Raw genomic sequence first — 21,736 nt, 5'->3', positions numbered from 1 at the left:
CCTACAGCAGCCAGTAAGCGAGAATATCTTACACCATCTTAACATTAGTAATTGCAGGTCATCTTAGCCGAAACCCAAGGTATACAGTCTCCTACAGCAGCCGCATAAAAATATCTGCTAGGACCACATTAATCTGAAAAATTGCACGTCATCTTACGTGAAACCCTAGGAATAGTCTCGTACAGCAGCCGCACCGCAAGAATTGCATACACCACCTTAACATTAGTAATTGCAGGTCATCTTAGGTCAAACCAAAAGAATACAGTCTCCTATAGCAGCCGCACAAAAATATCTGCTAAGACCACATTAGTCGAAAGCATTGCAAGTCATCTTAGGTGGAACCCTAGGAATACAGTCTCCTACAGCAGCCACACAGCAAGAATTGCTTACACCACCTTAACATCAGTAATTGCAGGTCAACTTAGGTGAAACCCAAGGAATACAGTCTCCTATAGCAGCCGCACAGAAATATCTCCTAAGACCACATTAGTCTGAAACATTGCACATCATCTTAGGTGAAATCCTCGGAATACAGTCTCCTACAGCAGCCAGTAAGCGAGAATTGCTTACACCATCTTAACATTAGTAATTGCAGGTCATCTTAGGTGAAACCCAAGGAATACAGTCTCCTACAGCAGCCGCATAAAAATATCTGCTAGGACCACATTAATCTAAAAAATTGCACGTCATCTTACGTGAAACCCAAGGAATAGTCTCGTGCAGCAGCCGCACAGCAAGAATTGCTTACACCACTTAACATTAGTAATTGCAGGTCATCTTAGGTGAAACCCAAGGAATACAGTCTCCTACAGCAGCCGCACAGAAATATATGCTAAGACCACATTAGTCTGAAAAATTGCAAGTCATCTTAGTGAAACCCTAAGAATACAGTCTCCTTCAGCATCCAGTAAGCGAGAATTGCTTACACCATCTTAACATTAGTAATTGCAGGTCATCTTAGGTGAAACCCAAGGAATACAGTCTCCTACAGCAGCCGCATTAAAATATCTGCTAGCACCACATTAATCTGAAAAATTGCACGTCATCTTAGGTGAAACCCTAGGAATAGTCTCGTACAGAAGCCGCACAGCAAGAATTGCTTACACCATCTTAACATCAGTAATTGCAGGTTATCTTAGGTGAAACCCAAGGAATACAGTCTCCTATAGCAGCCACACAGAAATATCTGCTAAGACCACATTAGTCTGAAGTATATCACATCATCTTATGTGAAACCCTAGGAAAACAGTCTCCTACAGCAGCCAGTAAGTGAGAATTGCTTACGCCATCTTAACATTAGTAATTGCAGGTCTTCTTAGGTGAAACCCAAGGAATACAGTCTCCTACAGCAGCCGCAAAGAAATATCTGCTAAGACCACATTAGTCTGAAAAATTGCAAGTCATCTTAGGTGAAACCTTAGGAATACAGTCTCCTAATTCCTTACACCACCTTAACATTAGTAATTGCAGGTCATCGTAGGTGAAACCCAAGGAATAGTCTCCTACAGCAGCCGAACAGAAATATCTACTAAGACCACATTAGTCTGAAATATAGCGCGTTATCTTAGGTGAAACCTTAGGAATAGTCTCCTACAGCAGCCGCAGAGCAAGAATTGCTTACACCACCTTAACATCAGTAATTGCAGGTCATCTTAGATGAAACACCAGGAGTACAGCCACCTACAGAAGCCGCACAGAAAGAATTGTTTACATCACCTTAATATTAACAATCACAGGTCATCTTAGGTGGAACCGTAGGACTACTGTCCCCTACAACAGCCGCGCAGAAAGAATTGTTTACACCACCTTAACAATATTAATTGCAGGTAATCTTATGTGAAACCCTTCGAATACAGTGTCCTAGCACAGACGTACAGAAAGAATTGTTTACACCACCTTAACACTGATAATTGCAGGTCATCTTAGGTGAAACCCTAGGAATACTGTCTCCTACACCAGCCGCGCCGAAATAATTGTAACACCAACACCACATTAATCTAAAAAACTGCAAATCATCTGAAGTGAAATCCTAGGAATGCAGTCTCCTACAGTAGCCGCACAAAAAGAATTGCTTACACGAACTTAACATTAGTAATTGCAGGTCATCTTAGGAGAAACCCAAGGAATACAGTTTCCCACAGCAGGCGCACAGAAATATCTCCTAAGACCACATTAGTCTGAAACATTCCACATCATCTTAGGTGAAACCCTAGGAACAGAGTCTCCTAGAGCAGCCAGCAAGCGAGAATTGCTTACACCATCTTAACATTAGTAATTTCAGGTCATCTTAGGAGAAACCCAAGGAATACAGTCTCCTACAGCAGCCGCATAAAAATATCTGCTAGGACCACATTAATCTGAAAAATTGCACGTCATCTTACGTGAAACCCTAGGAATAGTCTCGTGCAGCTGCCGCACAGCAAGAATTGCTTACACCACTTAACATTAGTAATTGCAGGTCATCTTAGGTGAAACCCAAGGAATACAGTCTCCTACAGCAGCCGCACAGAAATATCTGCTAAGACCACATTAGTCTGAAAAATTGCAAGTCATCTTAGGTGAAACCACAGGAATAGTCTCCTAATTCCTTACACCACATTAACATTAGTAATTGCAGGTTATCGTAGGTGAAACCCAAGGAATAGTCTCCTACAGCAGCCGAACAGAAATATATGCTAAGACCACATTAGTCTGAAATATAGCGCGTCATCTTAGGTGAAACCTTAGGAATACAGTCTCCTACAGCAGCCGCAGAGGAAGAATTGCTTACACCACCTTAACATTAGTAATTGCAGGACATCTTAGATGAAACACCAGGAGTACAGCCACCTACAGAAGCCGCACAGAAAGAATTGTTTACATCACCTTGATATTAACAATCACAGGTCATCTTAGGTGGAACCGTAGGAATACTGTCCCCATACAACAGCCGCGCAGAAAGAATTGTTTACACCGCCTTAACAATATTAATTGCAGGTAATCTTATGTGAAACCCTTCGAATACAGTCTCCTAGCACAGACGTACTGAAAGAATTGTTTACACCACATTAACACTGATAATTGCAGATCATCTTAGGTGAAACCCTAGGAATACTGTCTCCTACACCAGCCGCGCCGAAATAATTGTAACACCAACACCACATTAATCTAAAAAACTGCAAATCATCTGAAGTGAAATCCTAGGAATGCAGTCTCCTACAGTAGCCGCACAAAAAGAATTGCTTACACGAACTTAACATTAGTAATTGCAGGTCATCTTAGGAGAAACCCAAGGAATACAGTTTCCCACAGCAGGCGCACAGAAATATCTCCTAAGACCACATTAGTCTGAAACATTCCACATCATCTTAGGTGAAACCCTAGGAACAGAGTCTCCTAGAGCAGCCAGCAAGCGAGAATTGCTTACACCACTTAACATTAGTAATTGCAGGTCATCTTAGGTGAAACCCAAGGAATACATTCTCCTACAGCAGCCGCATAAAAATATCTGCTAGGACCACATTAATCTGATAAATTGCACGCCATCTTAGGTGAAACCCTAGGAATAGTCTCGTGCAGCAGCCGCACAGCAAGAATTGCTTACACCATCTTAACATCAGTAATATCAGGTTATCTTAGGTGAAACCCAAGGAATGCATTCTCCTATAGCAGCCGCACAAAAATATCTGCTAAGGCCACATTAGTCTGAAACATATCACACCATCTTAGGTGAAACCCTAGGAAAACAGTCGCCTACACCAGCCAGTAAGCGAGAATTGCTTACGCCATCTTAACATTAGTAATTGCAGGTCATCTTAGGTGAAACCCAAGGAATATAGTTCCCACAGCAGGCGCACAGAAATACCTGCTAAGATCGCATTAATCTGAAAAATTGCACGTCATCTTAGGTGAGACCCTAGGAATACAGTCTCCTACAGCAGCCGCAGAGCAAGAATTGCTTGCACCACCTTAACATTAGTAATTGCAGGTCATCTTAGATGAAACACCAGGAGTACAGCCACCTACAGAAGCTGCAGAGAAAGAATTGTTTACACCACCTTAATATTAACAATCACCGGTCATCTTTGGTGGAACCGTAGCAATACTGTCCCCTACAACAGCCCCGCAAAAAGAATTGTTTACACCGCCTTAACATTATTAATTGCAGGTAATCTTATGTGAGACCCTTCGAATACAGTCTCCTAGCACAGGCGTACAGAAAGAATTGTTTACACCACCTTAACACTGATAATTGCAGATCATCTTAGGTGAAAGCCTAGGAATAGTGTCTCCTACACCTGCCGCGCCGATATAATTGTAACACCACATTAATCTAAAAAACTGCAAGTAATCTTAAGTGAAATCCTAGGAATGCTGTCCCCTACAGTAGCCGCACAGAAAGAATTCTTCACACCACCATAACATTAATAATTACAGATCAACTTGAGTGAAACCCAAGAAATACAGTCTCCTAGAACAGCCGCACAGCAAGAATTGCTTACACCAATTTAACATTAAAAATTGCTGGGAATCTTAGGTGAAACCCAAGGAATACAGTCTCCTACAGCAGCCGCACTGAAATATCTGCTCAGACCACATTACTCTGAAACATTGCACGTTATCTTAGGTGAAACCCTAGGAATACAGTCTCCTACAGAAGCCGCAGAGCAGGAATTGCTTAGATCACCTTAACTTTAGTAATTGCAGGTCATCTTAAGTGAAACCCAAGGAATACAGTCTCCGTCAGCAGCCGCACAAAAATATCTGCTAGGACCACATTAATCTGAAAAATTACACGTTATCTTAGGTGAAACCCTAGGAATAGTCTCCTACAGCAGCCGCACAGAAATATCTGCCAAGACCATATTAGTCTGAAAAATTGCACGTCAGCTTAGGTGAAACCCTTGGAGTACGGTCTCCTACAAGAGCCGCACAGCAAGTATTGCTTACACGAACTTAACATTAGTAATCGCAGGTCATTTTAGGGGAAACCCAAGGAATACATTCTCCTACAGCAGCCACACAGAAATATCTGCTAAGACCACGTTAGTCTGAAAAATTGCAAGTCATCTTAGGTGAAACCTGGGAATACGGTCTCCTAATTCCTTACACCACCTTAACATTAGTAATTGCTGGTCATCTTAGGTGAAACCCAAGGAATACAGTCTCCCACAGCAGGCGCACAGAAATATCTGCTAAGACCGAATTAATCTGAAAAATTGCAGGTCATCTTAGGTGGAACCCAAGGAATACAGTCTCCTACAGCAGCCGCATAAAAATAACTGCTAGGACCACATTAATCTGAAAAATTGCACGTCATCTTAGGTGAAACCCTAGGAATAGTCTCGTAGAGCAGCCGCACAGCAAGAATTGCTTACACCATCTTAACATCAGTAATGTCAGGTTATCTTAGGTGAAACCCAAGGAATACAGTCTCCCACAGCAGGCGCACAGAAATATCTGCTAAGATCGCATTAATCTGAAAAATTGCACGTCATCTTAGGTGAGACCCTAGGAATACAGTCTCCTACAGCAGCCGCAGAGCAAGAATTCCATACACCACATTAACATTAGTATTTGCAGGTCATTTTAGGTGAAACCCAAGGAATACAGACTCCTACAGCAGCCGCACAGAAATATCTGCTAAGACCACATTAGTCTGAAATATTGCGCGTCATCTTAGGTGAAACCTTTGGAATGCAGTCTCCTACAGCAGCCGCAGAGCAAGAATTGCTTACACCACCTTAACATTAGTAATTGCAGGTCATCTTAGATGAAACACCAGGAGTACAGCCACCTATAGAACCCGCACAGAAAGAATTGTTTACATCGCCTTAATATTAACAATCACAGGTCATCTTATGTGGAACCGTAGGAATACTGTCCCCTACAACAGCCGCGCAGAAAGAATTGTTTACACCACCTTAACACTGATAATTGCGGATCATCTTAGGTGAAACCTTAGGAATACTGTCTCCTACACCAGCCGCGCCTAAATAATTGTAACACCACATTATTCTAAAAAACTACAAGTCACCCTGAGCGAATTCCTAGGAATGCAGTCTGCTACAGTAGCCGCACAGAAAAAATTCTTCACACCACGTTAACATTAATAATTGCAGGTCATCTTAAGTGAAACCCAAGAAATACGGTCTCCTACAACAGCCGCACAGCAAGAATTGCTTACACCAATTTAACATTAAAAATTGCTGGGAATCTTAGGTGAAACCCAAGGAATACAGACTCCTACAGCAGCCGCATAGAAATATCTGCTAAGACCACATTAGTCTGAAATATTGCGCGTCATCTTAGGCAAAACCTTAGGAATGCAGTCTCCTACAGCAGCCGCTGAGCAAGAATTGCTGACACCACCTTAACATTAGTAATTGCTGGTCATCTTAGATGAAACACCACGAGTACAGCCACCTAGAGAAGCTGCACAGAAAGAATTGTTTACATCACCTTAATATTAACAATCACAGGTCATCTTAGGTGGAACCGTAGGAATACTGTCCCTTACAACAGCCGCGCAGAAAGAATTGTTTACACCGCCTTAACATTAATAATTGCAGGTAATCTTATGTGAAACCCTTCGAATACAGTATCCTAGCACAGACGTACATTGAATAGGTTGGGGCAACCGAAAAGGAAATAAAAATAATAGGCCCCTGCCTGCACCGCTTACACACAACAGGCTTAACCCAATTGAAAAATAAAAGAGGAGGCCCGTAGGCAAGTTGTAATTTGACCACCCGTGGGTGGAAAAATAAACTAAAGGGAAAATGCTACATTAGCGACCCACAGCCGAGAGAGCGGGCCCGGGGAGGCTCCCCTGACCTCCCTTGGGAAGTAGCGGAAAGGGAAATGAGACGTCGGAAGGGAATGGGGACATCGAGGTTTTTGCTCTGATCCTTCAATTATCTCGACTCCATTACTGGCCCGCCTGGCCAGGGCAGGGAGAGCATCGAGATTGCCCAATGGTGCGGCCCCACTCACGGGATGCCCGACCAGCCACTATACGCAACGGGCTCCGACCGTCGGAGTCAGGAAAACCTAACACGGGGTCAGTAGCTACCTGGGGCTCCTCTTCGCTCACCAGAGGGCTTTTCCCACCTGCCGGCTACTAGCCGTCGAAGGTTTTTCGCGGTTTTTCGGACACCGGAAGTATGTGTGATAGTCCCGGCCAGTGGAGGTCCAGAACGTCAACGGCCTCGCGGCCTCAGAACTGGTCGCTCCGGGGGGACCCATCTGTGCTTCCTCCAACCATCCATGCACTTATTTCCTCTCCTAGCTTGCTCTTCTCCTACTGAGGAGAGAGTGCTCAAGGCTGGGCGACCGGGCCACTAACCAAGAACGTGGCTTAGGATGAGATGACCCGGGCTACTCCACCGGTACTCCACACATCTTCGGTTTTCGCCAGACTCTTACGAGGCAGTACTAAGCCCTCATCCCCCGGCATCCCGCAGGCGGTTAAGCCTGCAGCCGGCCGTAAGGCCACTTCCCCGGGGCGGCGGTCCTCAGAGCTTGGCATCTATAAACCCCCGCGCGGACCTGGTTTGGTTGCAAGTCATCTTAGGTGAAACCTGGGAATACAGTCTCCTAATTCCTTACACCACCTTAACATTAGTAATTGCTGGTCATCTTAGGTGAAACCCAAGGAATAGTCTCCCACAGCAGGCGCACAGAAATATCTGCTAAGACCGCATAAATCTGAAAAATTGCACGTCATCTTAGGTGAAACCCTAGGAATACAGTCACCTACAGCAGCCGCAAAGCAAGAATTGCATACACCACCTTAACATTAGTAATAGCAGGTCATCTTAGGTGAAACCCGAGGAATACAGTCTCCTATAGCAGCCGCACAGAAATATCTCCTAAGACCACATTAGTCTGAAACATTGCACATCATCTTAGGTGAAACCCTAGGAATAGAGTCTCCTACAGCAGCCAGTAAGCGAGAATTGCTTACACCATCTTAACATTAGTAATTGCAGGCCATCTTAGGTGAAACCCAAGGAATACAGTCTCCTACAGCAGCCGCATAAAAATATCTGCTAGGACCACATTAATCTGAAAAATTGCACGTCATCTGACGTGAAACCCTAGGAATAGTCTCGTACAGCACCCGCACAGCAAGAATTGCTTACGCCATCTTAACATTAGTAATTGCAGGTCATCTTAGATGAAACACCAGGATTACAGCCACCTACAGAACACGCACGGAAAGAATTGTTTACATCGCCTTAATATTAACAATCACAGGTCATCTTATGTGGAACCGTAGGAATACTGTCCCCTACAAAAGCCGCGCTGAAAGAATTGTTTACACCGCCTTAACATTATTAATTGCAGGTAATCTTATGTGAAACCCTTCGAATACAGTCTCCTAGCACACACGTACAGAAAGAATTGTTTACACCACCTTAACACTGATAATTGCAGATCAACTTAGGTGAAACCCTAGGAATACTGTCTCCTACACGAGCCGCGCCGAAATAATTGTAACACCACATTATTCTGAAAACTGCAAGTCATCTTAAGTGAAATCCTAGGAATGCAGTCTGCTACAGTAGCCACACAGAAAGAATTCTTCACACCACGTTAACATTAAAAATTGCAGGTCATCTTAAGTGAAACCCTAGAAATAGTCTCCTACAACAGCCGCAAAGCAAGAATTGCTTACATCAATTTAACGTTAAAAATTGCTGGGAATCTTAGGTGAAACCCAAGGAATACAGTCTGCTACAGCAGCCGCACAGAACTATCTGCTAAGACCAGACAAGTCTGAAAAATTGCACGTCATCTTAGGTGAAACCCTAGGAATACAGTCTCCTACAGAAGCCGCACGGCAAGAATTGCTTACAAGAATTTAACATTAAAGAGTGCTGGGAATCTTAGGTGAAACCCAAGGAATACAGTCTGCTGCAGCAGCCGCACAGAACTATCTGCTAAGACCAGACAAGTCTGAAAAATTCCACGTCATCTTAGGTGAAACCCTAGGAATACAGTCTCCTACAGAAGCCGCACGGCAAGAATTGCTTACACCAATTTAACATTAAAAAGTGCTGGGAATCTTAGGTGAAACCCAAGGAATAGTCTCCTACAGCAGCCGCACAGAAATATCTGCCAAGACCACATTAGTCTGAAAAATTGCAAGTCATCTTAGGTGAAACCCTAGGAATAGTCTCCTAATTCCTTACACCACCTAAACATTAGTAATTGCAGGTCATCTTAGGTGAAACCCAAGGAATACAGTCTACCACAGCTGGTGCACAGAAATATCTGCTAAGACAGCATTAATCTCAAAAATTGCACGTCATCTTAGGTGAAACCCTAGGAATACAGTCTCCTACAGCAGCCGCACAGCAAGAATTGCATACACCACCTTAACATTAGTAATTGCAGCTCATTTAGGTTAACTCTTTCCTGTCCGCGGGGAAAAGGGTGGTTTTCAGGTTATATCATTAATATTTTTCTTCTTTAACAAAACTTGCTTGGTACAGGCGTGCATGGTACCGAATTGTAGAGGAAGAAATTCTCTTCACATTGTTGTTAGTCACAGTCAAGATGTTTATTGAGTAAGAGATGAAAAAAAAATTATCAGAAAGAAAATTGTATTTACAAAGAAAAAACACAAAAAAACATAAAAGTTTCGTCACAAAAGTAAAACAAAAAGTTCAAAATACACATTTTTTACAACAGGGATCGATGCAACATTGCAGCAAATTTTAGTTTGCTGCGATCAGTATTAGCTGGGCTAGCAAAGGAAACAGTAGTCCTAGTGACTATCGTGCCACCGCGCGAAACAGTTCCTTGTTGCCGTGAAGCAGAGGTTGGCCGCACATGTCTCACAGAAAGCATTTGTTTTTTGTTCCACCTAATTTTCTTCGTACCACAATTTGCAGTTCCGGTACTTTACATTTTCTGCGGCTTGTGCTGCAGCCCCTGAGGTGAATCACGAGGCGGAAACAGAGGGCGAACATTGGGGTCCTCGGGATGTGGCTCATCAAATTCGAGGAGTTGCTCGATCAATTCAAGTCTGAACGGGAACTGATCAAGTCTTGATGTCCTCGACAATTCTGGCGCTTCGGGATGCTCCTGGCGATGCGCGTCAAAAAGTATGAAGCTGTTGACGACCGCGCCGCCGAGCGCCGTGCGACACTCCGGCGCACAACGCCGAGGTCGACCCCTGGCTGTCTTCGAGCCGAAAACACGACTCTCTGCGCTACCGGCGGCAATTAATCCCGCCCGAAAGACCTTGACACCCTGCAGATAAGAGTTATGACCTTCAGAAGACTCTGATCTTTTCCGATAAGCGCGCAGCAAAAGCGGAACATTTCAGGGGAGAAAGCGAAACTTACCGACGCATGGCTGTTGACGTTCCGGGTCGGTCTGATGCAGTTTCGCTGTCGGTGCTGAAGTCTGAAGAGCCGAAGTCGTCTTCTGAATCCTCACTGCTGCTGTTCTCGCCCAAAAACTAACTCTCAGGAGCATCAATTTCTGTGGAAACGCGCGGTTTCGGCGCAGCAGCTGCGCGCGACGTCGACGCCATCGTGGAAACAAGGAGCGCCGGTCAGCTGACTCCGGAGGGCCTTCAAAAATCACCGCTTGCCGGAAAAAGTCAAACCAAAAGCAAAACGGAAAGAAGAGTTCCTTTATTTCCCACTGGATGGCGCAAGTTGTCCAGGAACGCTTCAAAAAGCAGGAAAATATGAACTTGAAACCATCGATAGCGGGCTATCGATGGGAACAGGCGCGGACAGGAAAGAGTTAAACCCAAGGAATACAGTCTCCTACAGCAGCCGCAGAGCAAGAATTGCTTGCACCCCCTTAACATTAGTAATTGCAGGTCATCTTAGATGAAACACTATGAGTACAGCCACCTACAGAAGGCGGACAGAAGTGAGTGAGTGAGTGAGTGAAAACTTTATTAGCTCTAGATTCGGATTGTGTTCGGCGGTTTTGAGATGGCTTCGTATCCCTGTATCCCCACAGCATGTTCGGTTTCAGAGCAAAACTATCGACCCAAGATGTACTACTTCAAATCAAAGAAGAAGTACTTGGGAACGTCCCCAAGAGCGGAGAAAACATAATACTGGCATTGGACATCAAGGGGGCTTTTGACAATGTCAGTCACGAGGCTATCCTTACGGGCATGAACGACCTGAACTGCGGAAGGAGAATCTACGGCTACGTCAAAGCCTTCCTCTCAAATAGAACGGCAACGATTGGCCTGGGGGAGCTCAGATCAGACAAATTTCTTACTCCAAATAAAGGAACACCTCAAGGATCGGTCATCTCCCCTACGCTCTTCAACATAGCCATGATTGGCTTGGCAAAACAGTTAAAAGCAATCGACGGCATACACCATGCCATGTATGCCGACGACATCACCATCTGGGTCAACACAGGCTCGCTCGGAGAGAAAGAAGAGAAATTACAAAAGGCAGCCACCTGCGTAGAGAACTACGTCAGAGAAAGAGGGCTAGCATGCTCCACCGAGAAATCAGAGCTCCTAAGAGTTTGGAGAGGAAAACAAAATCGCACAGTCCCCACTAGCGACGACTTAAAGTTGAACGTCTACCTCGACGGGAAGTCGATACCGGAAAAAACACTCATCAGAATCTTGGGGATGTGGATACAGTCAAACCAACGCTGCACTCACACTCTCGCCCTACTCAAAGCATCCACTCTACAAGTGGCCCGCATGATCACGCGCATCTCACACAGACGTCATGGCATGCGAGAGGAGGACACACTTAAGTTGGTCAGAAGCCTGGTAGTCAGCCGAGTGACATACAGCCTCCCCTACTATAATCCCATCAAGAGTGAGGTACAACAGGCGGACGTGATTCTACGCAAAGCCTACAAAACCGCACTCCACCTTCCTCACAGCACTTCAACTGAAAAGCTCCTAGCCCTAGGACTACACAACACTTTCGATGAATTGAGAGAGGCACAACTAGTCTCCCAACTGCGCAGACTACAAAACCCCATCTGGCAGGGAGCTCCTAAAGAAACTGGGCCGCGCCGATCAAATTCAAGAAATACAGAGGACAGAAACAATTCCGGACGAATATCGCAACACACTAAAAGTAACGCCAATACCCCGGAACATGGATCCCAACCTACACAAAGCACGCAGAGAGGCAAGGGCTGAATACCTACAAAAGACATTAGCACCCCAAGAAACGACGGTATACGTGGACGCAGCCACATACACCAGAACAGCGGGGCAGCACAACAGCAATGCGGTAACAACGGTGATTGACTCAACCCTACGCGAGATCACCAGCGCATCACTACAAGACTGTACGATAGTCGAGGCTGAGGAAGCGGCCGTCGCTCTAGCGGCAGCGGAGGGCTATCGGTCTAAACGGTCTCTAAAAATCCTTACAGACTCACAAACAGCATGCCGCAACTACCTACGTGGCAGAATAGGGCGGACAGAAAGAATTATTTACATCACCTTATTATTAACAATCACAGGTCATCTTAGGACGAACCGTAGGAATACTGTCCCCTACAACAGCAGCGCAGACAGAATTGTTTACACCGCCTTAACATTATTAATTGCAGGTAATCTTATGTGAATCCCTTGGAATACTGTCTCCTACACCAGCCGCGCCGAAATAATTGCTAACACCACATTAATCTGAAACACTGCAAGTCACCTTAGGTGAAATCCTAAGAATGCAGTCTCCAACAGTAGCCACACAGAAAGAACTGTCTACACCACCTTAACATTTTTAATTGGAGGTCATCTTAAGTGAAACCCTAGGAATACAGTGTCCTACAGCAGCCGCACAGAAATATCGGCTAAGACCACAATAGTCTGAAACATTGCACGTCATCTTAGATGAAACCCTAGGAATACAGTCTCGTATAGCTGCCGCACAGCAAGAATTGGATACACCACCTTAACATTAGTAATTGCAGTTCATTTAGGTTAAACCCAAGGAATACAGACTCCTACAGCAGCCGCACAGAAATATCTGCTAAGACCACATTAGTCTGAAATATTGCACGTCATCCTAGGTGAAACCTGAGAAATACAGTCTCCTACAGCAGCCGCAGAGCAAGAATTGCTTACACCACCTTAACATTAGTAATTGCAGGTCATCTTAGATGAAACACCAGGAGTACAGCCACCTACAGAAGCCGCACAGAAAGAATTGTTTACATCACCTTAATATAAACAATCACAGGTCATCTTAGGTGGAACCGTAGGAATACTGTCCCCTACAACAGCCGCGCAGAAAGAATTGTTTACACCGCCTTAACATTATTAATTGCAGGTAATCTTATATGAAACCCTTCGAATACAGTCTCCTACAGTACCCGCACAGAAAGAATTCTTCACAGCACGTTAACATTAATAATTGCAGGTCATCTTAAGTGAAACCCTAGAAATACAGTCTCCTACGCCAGCCGCACAGCAAGAATTGCTTACACCAATTTAACATTAAAAATTGCTGGGAATCATAGGTGAAACCCAAGGAATACAGACTGCTACAGCAGCCGCACAGAACTATCTGCTAAGACCACATTAGTCTGAAAAATTGCACGTCATCTTAGGTGAAACCGTAGGAATACAGTCTACTATAGAAGCCGCACAGCAAGAATTGCTTACACTAATTTAACATTAAAAATTGCTGGGAATCTTAGGTGAAACCCAAGGAATACAGTCTGCTACAGCAGCCGCACAGAACTATCTGCTAAGAAAACATTAGTCTGAGAAATTGCACGTCATCGTAGGTGAAACCCTAGGAATACAGGCTCCTACAGCAGCCGCACAGCAAGAATTGCTTAGACCACCTTAACATTAGTAATTGCAGGTCATCTTAGGTGACACCCAAGGAATACAATCTCCGTCAGCAGCCGCACAAAAATATCTGCTAGCACCACATTAATCTGAAAAATTACACGTTATCTTAGGTGAAACCCTAGGAATACAGTCTCCTACAGCAGCCGCACAGCAAGAACTGCTTACATCAAATTAACATTAGTAATTCCAGGTCATCTTATGTGAAACCCAAGGAATACAGTCTCCTACAGCAGCTGCACAGAAATATCTGCCAAGAGAACGTTAGTGTGAAAAATTGCACGTCAGCTTAGGTGAAACCCTTGGAATACAGTCTCCTAATTCCTTACACCAGCTTAACATTACTAATTACAGATCATCTTAGGTGAAACCCAAGGAATACAGTCTCCACCAGCAGGCACAGAGAAATATCTGCTAAGACCGCACTGATCTCAAAAATTGCGCGTCATCTCAGGTGAAACCCTAGGAATAGTCTCCTACAGCCGCCGCACAGCAAGAATTGCATACACCACCTTAACATTAGTAATTGCAGCTGATTTAGGTTAAACCCAAGGAATACAGACTCCTACAGTAGCCGCACAGAACTATCTGCTAAGACCACATTAGTCTGAAAAATTGCACGTCATCTTAGGTGAAACCCTAGGAATACAGGCTCATACAGCAGCTGCACAGCAAGAATTGCTTACACCACCTAAACATTAGTAATTGCACGCCATCTTAGGTGAAACCCAAGGAATACAGTCTCCGTCAGCAGCCGCACAAAAATATCTGCTAGGACCACATTAATCTGAAATATTACACGTTATCTTAGGAGAAACCCTAGGAATACAGTCTCCTACAGCAGCCGCACAGCAAGAATTGCTTACACCACATTAACTTTAGTAATTCCAGGTCATCTCATGTGAAACCCAAGGAATACAGTCTCCTACAGCAGCCGCAGAGAAATATCTCCTAAGACCACATTAGTCTGAAACATTGCACATCATCTTAGGTGAAACCCTAGGATTAGAGTCTCCTGCAGCAGCCATTAAGCGAGAATTGCTTACGCCATCTTAACATTAGTAATTGCAGGTCATCTTAGGTGAAACCCAAGGAATACAGTCTCCTACAGCAGCCGCATAAAAATATCTGCTAGGACCACATTAATCCGAAAAATTGCACGTCATCTTAGGTGAAACCCTAGGAAAACAGTCTCCTACAGCAGCCATTAAGCGAGAATTGCTTACGCCATCTTAACATTAGTAATTGCAGGTCATCTTAGGTGAAACCCAAGGAATACAGTCTCCTACAGCAGCCGCATAAAAATATCTGCTAGGACCACATTAATCTCAAAAATTGCACGTCATCTTAGGTGAAACCCTAGGAAAACAGTCTCCTACAGCAGCCATTAAGCGAGAATTGCTTACGCCATCTTAACATTAGTAATTGCAGGTCATCTTAGGTGAAACCCAAGGAATACAGTCTCCTACAGCAGCCGCATAAAAATATCTGCTAGGACCACATTAATCCGAAAAATTGCACGTAATCTTAGGTGAAACCCTAGGAAAACAGTCTCCTACAGCAGCCATTAAGCGAGAATTGCTTACGCCATCTTAACATTCGTAATTGCAGGTCATCTTAGGTGAAACCCAAGGAATACCGTGTCCTACAGCAGCCGCATAAAAATATCTGCTAGGACCACATTAATCTGAAAAATTGCACGTCATCTTACGTGAAACCCTAGGAATAGTCTTGTACAGCAGCCACAGAGCAAGAATTGCTTACACCATCTTAACATAAGTAATTGCAGGTTATCTTAGGTGAAACCCAAGGAATACAGTCTGCTATAGCAGCCGCACAGAAATATCTGCTAAGACTACATTAGTCTGAAACATATCACTTCATCTTAGGTGAAACCCTAGGAAAATAGTCTCCTACAGCAGCCAGTAAGCGAGAATTGCTTACGCCATCTTAACATTAGTAATTGCAGGTATTCTTAGGTGAAACCATAGGAATACAGTCTCCTAACTCCTTACACCACCTTAACGTTAGTAATTGCAGGTAATCTTAGGTGAAACCCAAGGAATAGTCTCATACAGCAGCCGCACAGAAATATCTGCTAAGACCACATTAATCTGAAATATTGCGCGTCATCTTAGGCGAAACCTTAGGAATACAGTCTACTACAGCAGCCGCAGAGCAAGAATTGCTTACACCACCTTAACATTAGTAATTGCTGGTCATCTTAGATGAAACACCAGGAGTACAGCCACCTACAGAGCCCGCACAGAAAGAATTGTTTACATCGCCTTAATATTAACAATCACAGGTCATCTTATGTGGAACCGTAGGAATACTGTCCCCTACAACAGCCGCGCAGAAAGAATTGTTTACACCGCCTTAACATTATTAATTATAGGTAATCTTATGTGAAACCCTTCGAATACAGTCTCCTAGCACACACGTACAGAAAGAATTGTTTACACCACCTTAACACTGATAATTGCTGATCATCTTAGGTGAAACCCTAGGAATACTGTCTCCTACACCAGCCGCGCCGAAAAAAATGTAACACCACATAATTCTAAAAAACTGTAAGTCATCTTAAGTGAAATTCTAGGAATGCAGTCTCCTACAGTAGCCGCACAGAAAGAATTCTTTACACCACGTTAACATTAATAATTGCAGGTCATCTTAAGTGAAACCCTAGAAATACAGTCTCCTACAACAGCCGCACAGCAAGAATTGCTTACACCAATTTAACACTAACAATTGCTGGGAATCTTACGTGAAACCCAAGGAATGCAGCCTGCTACAGCCGCCACACAGAACTATCTGCTAAGACCACATAAGTCTGAAAAATTGCACGTCATCTTAGGTGAAACCCTAGGAATACAGTCTCCTACAGAAGCCGCACGGCAAGAATTGCTTACACCAATTTAACATTAAAAAGTGCTGGGAATCTTAGGTGAAATCCAAGGAATAGTCTCATACAGCAGCCGCACAGAAATATCTGCAAAGACCACATTAGTCTCAAATATTGCGCGTCATCTTAGGCGAAACCTTAGGAATACAGTCTACTACAGCAGCCGCAGAGCAAGAATTGCTTACACCACCTTAACATTAGTAATTGCAGGTCATCTTAGATGAAACACCAGGAGTACAGCCACCTACAGAACCCGCACAGAAAGAATCGTTTACATCGCCTTAATATTAACAATCACAGGTCATCTTATGCGGAACCGTAGGAATACTGTCCCCTACAACAGCCGCGCAGAAAGAATTGTTTACACCGCCTTAACATTATTAATTACAGGTAATCTTATGTGAAACCCTTCGAATACAGTCTCCTAGCACACACGTACAGAAAGAATTGTTTACACCACCTTAACACTGATAATTGCTGATCATCTTAGGGGAAACCCTAGGAATACTGTCTCCTACACCAGCCGCGCCGAAATAAATGTAACACCACATTATTCTAAAAAACTGCAAGTCATCTTAAGTGAAATTCTAGGAATGCAGTCTGCTACAGTAGCCGCACAGAAAGAATTCTTCACACCACGTTAACATTATTAATTGCAGGCCATCTTAGGTGAAACCCAAGGAATACAGTCTCGTACAGCAGCCGCACAGAAATATCTGCTAAGACCGCATTAATGTGAAAAATTTCACGTCATCTTAGGTGAAACGCTAGGAATACAGTTACCTACAGCAGCCGCAACGCAAGAATTACATACACCACCTTAACATTAGTAATAGCAGGTCATCGTAGGTGAAACCCAAGGAATACAGTCTCCTATAGCAGCCGCACAGAAATATCTCCTAAGACCACATTAGTCTGAAACATTGCACATCATCTTAGGTGAAACCCTAGGAATAGAGTCTCCTACAGCAGCCAGTAAGCGAGAATTGCTTACACCATCTTAACATTAGTAATTGCAGGCCATCTAAGGTGAAACCCAAGGAATACAGTCTCCTACAGCAGCCGCACAGAAATATCTGCCAAGATCACGTTAGTCTGAAAAATTGCACGTCAGCTTAGGTGAAACCCTTGGAATACAGTCTCCTACAGGAGCCGCACAGCAAGAATCACTTACACGAACTTAACATTAGTAATTGCAGGTTATCTTAGGGGAAACCCAAGAAATACAGTGTCCTACAGCAGCCACACAGAAATATCTGCTAAGACCACATTAGTCTGAAAAATTGCAAGTCATCTTAGGTGAAACCCCGCAGAATACAGTCTCCTAATTCCTTACACATTAGTACTTGCAGGTCATCTTAGGTGAAACCCAAGGAATAGAGTCTCCCACAGCTCGCGCACAGAAATATCTGCTAAGACCGCATTGATCTGAAAAATTGCATGTCACATTAGGTGAAACACTAGGAATACGGTCTCCAACAGCAGCCACACCGCAAGAATTGCTTTCACCACCTTAACATCAGTAATTGCAGGTCATCTTAGGGGAAACCGAAGGAATACAGTCTCCTATAGCAGCCGCACAGAAATATCTCCTAAGACCACATTAGACTGAAACATTGCACATCATCTTAGGTGAAACCCTCTGAATACAGTCTCCTACAGCAGCCAGTAAGCGAGAACATCTTACACCATCTTAACATCAGTAATTGCAGGTCATCTTAAGTGAAACCCAAGGAATACAGTCTCCTACAGCAGCCGCATAAAAATATCTGCTAGGACCACATTAATCTCAAAAATTGCACGTCATCTTACGTGAAACCCTAGGAATAGTCTCGTACAGCAGCCGCACCGCAAGAATTGCATACACCACCTTAACATTAGTAATTGCAGGTCATCTTAGGTCAAACCAAAAGAATACAGTCTCCTATAGCAGCCGCACAGAAATATCTGCTAAGACCACATTAGTCGAAAACATTGCAAGTCATCTTAGGTGAAACCCTTGGAATACAGTCTCCTACAGCAGCCACACAGCAGAATTGCTTACACCACCTTAACATCAGTAATTGCAGGTCAATTTAGGTGAAACCCAAGGAATAGTCTCCTACAGCAGCCGCACAGAAATATCTGCTAAGACCACATTAGTCTGAAAAATTGCAAGTCATCTTAGGTGAAACCATAGGAATACAGTCTCCTAATTCCTTACACCACCTTAACATTAGTAATTGCAGGTCATCGTAGGTGAAACCCAAGGAATAGTCTCCTACAGCAGCCGAAGAGAAATATCTGCTAAGACCACATTAGTCTGAAATATAGCGCGTCATCTTACGTGAAACCTTAGGAATAGTCTCCTACAGCAGCCGCAGAGCAAGGATTGCTTACACCACCTTAACATCAATAATTGCAGGTCATCTTAGATGAAACACCAGGAGTACAGCCACCTACAGAAGCCGCACAGAAATAATTGTTTACATCACCTTAATATTAACAATCACAGGTCATCTTAGGTGGAACCGTAGGAATACTGTCCCCTACAACAGCCGCGCAGAAAGAATTGTTACACCGCCTTAACAATATTAATTGCAGGTAATCTTATGTGAAACCCTTCGAATACAGTCTCCTAGCACAGACGTACAGAAAGAATTGTTTACACCACCTTAACACTGATAATTGCAGATCATCTTAGGTGAAACCCTAGGAATACTGTCTCCTACACCAGCCGCGCCGAAATAATTGTAACACCACATTAATCTAAAAAACTGCAAGTCATCTTAAGTGAAATCATAGGAATGCAGTTTCCTACAGTAGACGCCCAGAAAGAATTCTTCACACCACGTTAACATTAATAATTACAGGTCATCTTAAGTGAAACCCAAGGAATACAGTCTCCTGTAGCAGCCGCACAGAAATATCTCCTAAGACCTTTTAGTCTGAAACATTACACATCATCTTAGGTGAAACCCTCGGAATACAGTCTCCTACAGCAGCCAGTAAGCGAGAATATCTTACACCATCTTAACATTAGTAATTGCAGGTCATCTTAGCCGAAACCCAAGGAATAGTCTCCTACAGCAGCCGCATAAAAATATCTCCTAGGACCACATTAATCTGAAAAATTGCACGTCATCTTACGTGAAACCCTAGGAATAGTCTCGTACAGCAGCCGCACCGCAAGAATTGCATACACCACCTTAACATTAGTAATTGCAGGTCATCTTAGGTGAAACCAAAAGAATACAGTCTCCTATAGCAGCCGCACAGAAATATCTGCTAAGACCACATTAGTCGAAAGCATTGCAAGTCATCTTAGGTGAAACCCTAGGAATACAGTCTCCTACAGCAGCCACACAGCAAGAATTGCTTACACCACCTTAACATCAGTAATTGCAGGGCAACTTAGGTGAAACCCAAGGAATACAGTCTCCTATAGCAGCCGCACAGAAATATCTCCTAAGACCACGTTAGTCTGAAACATTGCACATCATCTTAGGTGAAATCCTCGGAATACAGTCTCCTACAGCAGCCAGTAAGCGAGAATTGCTTACACCATCTTAACATTAGTAATTGCAGGTCATCTTAGGTGAAACCCAAGGAATACAGTCTCCTACAGCAGCCGCATAAAAATATCTGCTAGGACCACATTAATCTAAAAAATTGCACGTCATCTTACGTGAAACCCTAGCAATAGTCTCGTGCAGCAGCCGCACAGCAAGAATTGCTTACACCACTTAACATTAGTAATTGCAGGTCATCTTAGGTGAAACCCAAGGAATACAGTCTCTTACAGCAGCCGCACAGAAATATATGCTAAGACCACATTAGTCTGAAAAATTGCAAGTCATCTTAGGTGAAGCCCTAAGAATACAGTCTCCTACAGCATCCAGTAAGCGAGAATTGCTTACACCATCTTAACATTAGTAATTGCAGGTCATCATAGGTGAAACCCAAGGAATACAGTCTCCTACAGCAGCCGCATAAAAATATCTGCTAGAACCACATTAATCTGAAAAATTGCACGTCATCTTAGGTGAAACACTAGGAATAGTCTCGTACAGCAGCCGCACAGCAAGAATTGCTTACACCATCTTAACATCAGTAATTGCAGGTTATCTTAGGTGAAACCCAAGGAATACAGTCTCCTATAGCAGCCGCACAGAAATATCTGCTAAGACCACATTAGTCTGAAACATATCACATCAGCTTACGTGAAACCCTAGGAAAACAGTCTCCTACAGCAGCCAGTAAGCGAGAATTGCTTACGCCTTCTTAACATTAGTAATTGCAGGTCATCTTAGGTGAAACCCAAGGAATACAGTCTCCTACAGCAGCCGCACAGAAATATCTGCTAAGACCACATTAGTCTGAAAAATTGCAAGTCATCTTAGGTGAAACCATAGGAATAGTCTCCTAATTCCTTACACCACATTAACATTAGTAATTGCAGGTTATCGTAGGTGAAACCCAAGGAATAGTCTCCTACAGCAGCCGAACAGAAATATCTGCTAAGACCACATTAGTCTGAAATATAGCGCGTCATCTTAGGTGAAACCTTAGGAATACAGTCTCCTACAGCAGCCGCAGAGGAAGAATTGCTTACACCACCTTAACATTAGTAATTGCAGGTCATCTTAGATGAAACACCAGGAGTACAGCCACCTACAGAAGCCGCACAGAAAGAATTGTTTACATCACCTTAATATTAACAATCACAGGTCATCTTAGGTGGAACCGTAGGAATAGTCTCGTACAGCAGCCGCACCGCAAGAATTGCATACACCACCTTAACATTAGTAATTGCAGGTCATCTTAGGTCAAACCAAAAGAATACAGTCTCCTATAGCAGCCGCACAGAAATATCTGCTAAGACCACATTAGTCGAAAACATTGCAAGTCATCTTAGGTGAAACCCTAGTAATACAGTCTCCTACAGCAGCCACACAGCAAGAATTGCTTACACCACCTTAACATCAGTAATTGCAGGTCAATTTAGGTGAAACCCAAGGAATAGTCTCCTACAGCAGCCGCACAGA

Source organism: Amblyomma mixtum, chromosome 7 (genome assembly GCF_055824585.1).
Source record: "Amblyomma mixtum isolate Tamu chromosome 7, ASM5582458v1, whole genome shotgun sequence".
NCBI classification, from domain to species: domain Eukaryota; kingdom Metazoa; phylum Arthropoda; class Arachnida; order Ixodida; family Ixodidae; genus Amblyomma; species Amblyomma mixtum.
Note: the sequence above shows the minus strand (reverse complement) of the source record.